The 4,323-nt window shown below is 45.7% G+C and overlaps 1 pseudogene; it reads left to right on the top strand.

Annotated features, from left to right (window-relative positions):
- The first annotated feature begins 2,486 nt into the window (after positions 1 to 2,486).
- Positions 2,487 to 3,928, top strand: LOC101563253 (annotated as a pseudogene).
- The last annotated feature ends 395 nt before the right edge of the window (positions 3,929 to 4,323 follow it).

The following is a 4,323-nucleotide window of genomic DNA, read 5'->3' as shown; positions in this document are numbered from 1 at the left end:
GCCTCCCAAGTACAGGGATTACAGGTGTACACCACCATGCATGAATTTTTCTTTGTCTTCTGCGCTGAGGTGGGTTCATGTCCAACCCTGGGGGTCTGATGTTGCCATTGAAGGCTGGGTGTGTGTCCACAGCCCCAGCCCTCACTCTGCTTCCCTCCCACAGTTTTGCCAACCGAATTCATCTGAGTCCCCCTTTACTCAAGGATGTATTCCAGACTCGTCACTAACTCTCCTTCTGGGGTGGTGACTGGAAGAGGGGCTCTGACCAAGAAGAAATGCTCCTGTTCTTTGTTTGAAAGGCTGGCTTCTGCCTTTCCTGCCATGGGTTCTTCCCTGGCCTCTCCCTTCTCTCTTCAGAAATTCCTACAAGGGGTTAAAAATGTAACAGGTTTTTATGAATGAAGACTTGATTCAAAAATATTCAAAGACACTGGATGCTAACGATACAGTAGATACTCCTCAGGTAAGACTGAGTTCTGTTCCTATGACTGGATCAGATGGTTCACTGAACTGATCTACATGAGGAATTATATACAGCATGCACATTCTAATAGTAAGAACAAAGAAATGGCCAAAGGAAACTCCAACTTGATGGCTGTGCTTTTATTTGCAGTCCTTAAACAGGCAGATTGTTAAACAGGAATGTTTTTAATCATCAAGTTGTACAATTTCATTGTTACTGTGAATATGGTAGAGTTCTGGGGTTTTTTGGAGTTGTTGTTGTTGTTGTTGTTGTTTCCATTTCCCATACTACTGATGAACATAGTTCTGTGCAGGAAAAAAAAATATGCGGAATTAGAAAATACCCTGAAGAGCCAAGAGTCCTGAGCAAAAGGAGTAATGTTAGAGACATTATACTACAAAGCCATGATCACAAAAATAGCATCAGCAAGCAGGTGCTTGCTGGACAGTAGAGAGAGGGTTTTCTTTTGTTTTGTTTTATTTGACTTCTTTTTCCCCCTTTTGTTAGTCTCTTTTCTCTCTTTATTTTTCCTCTTCAATTTTTTTCTCTTCCTTCCTTTCTTTTTTCCTGTTTTGCTCTCTTTTTCTTCTTCTTTCATCTGTCCTGTGACAAATCTTTATGAATTTTCTTCTATTCTTTTGGAGGAGTCCCTCTCTCTTTCTTCTCCTCAGACTTCATTGATTAATTTTTCAATTCTTTTGTTTTCTAGTTCCCCACCCTCTCTCTTTAGTAGTAAACTACTAAGCTTTATGAATCTCTAGATAGCTCGTTAACTTTACACTACTGCTGTTGAATATTGTTCTATTGTTAGTAGAGATAAAACTGTTCTATTTAGCAGATATTTGCTGTAGATTGCTAGTAGGTCAATATTTCATTTGTCTCACTGTTTATTCTATAGTTATAGATTTCTTTCCTATAGTTAAGGGTAGCATTTTATAGGTCCTTAGGGCTTGTCCATATTCAGTTTGTATTTGGTGCTATAATTGATGCTGATTTTATTATTCCAGCCAAGGTGACATAACTTTTTTTCTTAGGATGCCAATAACTGGATTACCATGAAGTCATTAAAAGTACTGTGGCCCATTCCTGGAAATCTAGGTACTAGGCCAAAGAATCTAATCATTTCAAGTAAATGGAGGAGTTTGGATCATGGGACAAAGGTAAAAGTCAACAGTTAGCCACTCCCACAAGATAACACTGAAAAGGACACACAAATTAAATAAGTCTCCATACTAGAAAAAGATTTCCACAATAATCAAGCCAAAAGCCTCAGCACAACAAACAGAAACATGAGAAGACAAAGGAAAGCCCATCAGAATCACAGATTTCTTAACACAAACCATCAAGTCAAGAAGAGCTTGGAGTAAAGTGTTTCAAGTCCTGAAAGAAAATTACTTGGAACCCAGACTGATGAACCCTGCAACACCATCCTTCAGAATTAATGGAGAAGTAAGATACTTCCATGACAAAGAACTACTGAAGAAATTCATGACCAGCCAACCAACCATACAAAGAGTACTACAGATGTTCTAGAAAAAGATAAAAAGACTGAAGGTATAAAAGCAACAACAAAGGACAAGCAGTTAAAAACTGGAGAACAGTAAGGAACCAACACCAGAAAAATAACATGACAATGATAAGCCAATATATATCAGTTATAACCATCTATGTAAATAGCCTCAATTCTCCAGTTAAAAGAAACAGACTGGCAGAGAGGATCAAGAAACAAAATTCAATAGTATTCTGTATTCAAGAAACATATTTAACTCAAAAGGAAATTTATAGACTGAAAATCAAAGAATAGGAAACAATACTTCATGCACCAAGAACACACACAAAAAGCAAGGGTAGCTATTCTGTTCACAAACAAGGTCAGCTTCAGACCGAGAATGATCAAAAGAGATAAAGAAGGTCATTACAGAGTGTGCAAATCCGGAAGTCAGGCACGTGGGCTTTTCGCTCTCTTGGGCCAGAAAGGTGACTGCTAGATTCGTGGCTCAGGCGCCTCTTGCTTCATCCGGCGATGGCGACGTACACCTGCATCAGCTGCCAGGTGGTGTTCCTCGACGCGGAGATGCAGCGGGCCCACTACAAGACGGACTGGCAGCGCTACAACCTGCGGCGGAAGGTGGTGGGCATGGCCCGGGTCACCGCCGAAGGCTTGTAGGAGTGAGTGCATGCGCAGTGGGCTGTGGCAGAGCAGGAGAGCAGGAGAGCAGGAGCACGGCCACCTACTGCACCGTCTGCAGTAAGACGTTTGCCTCTTTCAACGCCTACGAGAATCACCTCAGGTCCCGGCGGCACGTGGAGCTAGAGAAGAAGGCCATGCAGGCGGTGAATCGCAGAGTGGAGATGATGAACAAGAAAAACCTGGAGTAGGGCCTGGGCATGGACAGTGTCAATAAGGACGCCATGAACGCGGCCATCCAGCAGGTCATCAAGGCCCAGCCGTCCGTGTCCCCCAAAAAGGCGTCCTCTGGGCCCGCAGAGGAATGCGGCGGGTCCACGGCTGATGGGGGACACGGGGCGCACGAACGAGACCCCGGGGAGAAGCCTCCTCGGCTGCAGTGGCTTGAACAGCAGTCGAAGAAGTTGGCCAAGCAGCAGAGGGAGGAGAGCGACGAGGAGGAGGAAGAAGAGGACCTGGATGAAGAAGATTGGGAAGATATTGATTTTGAGGAAGAAATGGAGATGGAAGATAATGACGCTGTGGATGACTTGGACAGGCCGGATGCCCAGGAGGGAGAAGCCTGGGAAAGCCCACCCCAAGGAGCCATCCCTGTAACGGACTGCTTGTTTTGTTCCCATCATTCAAGCTCCCTTGTGAAGAATGTGGCGCACATGACTAAAGTCCACAGCTTCTTTATTCCTAATATAGAATATCTTTTTGATCTTAAAGGACTAATTAAATATTTGGGAGAAAAAGTTGGTGTCCAGAAGATTTGCTTGTGGTGCAATGAGAAAGGGAGATCCTTCTACTCCACGGAAGTGGTGCAGGCCCATATGAATGACAAAAGGCACTGTAAGCTCTTCACAGATGGTGACGCTGCCTTGGAATTTGCAGACTTCTATGATTTTAGGAGTAGCTACCCAGATCACAAAGCCGGGGAGGACCCCGACGAGATGGAGGAGGTGCCCTCAGAAAAAAACTTGGAATACGATGATGAGAGCATGGAGCTGATTCTGCCTTCGGGCGCCAGAGTGGGCCACCGCTCGTTGATGAGATACTATAAACAGCGATTTGGCTTGTCCAGAGCTGTGGCTGTGGCTAAAACTCAGGAAGCCGTGGGCAGGGTGCTCCAGCAGTACAGGGCCCTGGGCTGGACCGGCAGCACAGGTGCAGCCTTGGTGCGGGAGCAGGACATGCAGTAAGTGCAGAGGATGAAGTCCAAGTGGCTGCTCAAGACCGGAATGAAGAACAACACCACCAAGCAGATGCACTTTTGGGCCCAAGTGCGGTTCTGAGTCTGCGGCCGAGCGAGGCATCTCAGCGCGGCTTCCCCCGGCTAAGGACCGGTCTCGGGTGGGGTCAACTTTTCGCTGCTGTTGGTTTGTTCCCAACCTGTAATAAAAGTTGAAATCATAAAAAAAAAAGGTCGGGAGTGAGACAACCGGGAGCCTGCGGGATCCTGAATAGACCCAAAACACAGGCCCGGTGAGTGAGTGAGATGACCCGGGCCCGCCGGATCCTGAACAGACCCAGAGTGCAGGCCCAGCACAGAACCCTTCAGCAGAACTCCCTGCAAAGAGGCTAGAGGCAAGACCCACCCAGCTGATTCAAGAGCAGAACATATTCCCAGAGTGACACAAAGGGTTCAACTCTAAGGGCTGCAGCAGAAAGAAGTGGAGCACAGCAGCCA

The sequence above is a fragment of the Octodon degus genome, unplaced genomic scaffold (genome assembly GCF_000260255.1).
Source record: "Octodon degus isolate 3935 unplaced genomic scaffold, OctDeg1.0 scaffold00288, whole genome shotgun sequence".
In the NCBI taxonomy this organism is placed as follows: domain Eukaryota; kingdom Metazoa; phylum Chordata; class Mammalia; order Rodentia; family Octodontidae; genus Octodon; species Octodon degus.
The sequence above is the reverse complement of the archived record's forward strand: the minus strand, read 5'-3'. Positions and strand labels throughout refer to the sequence as shown.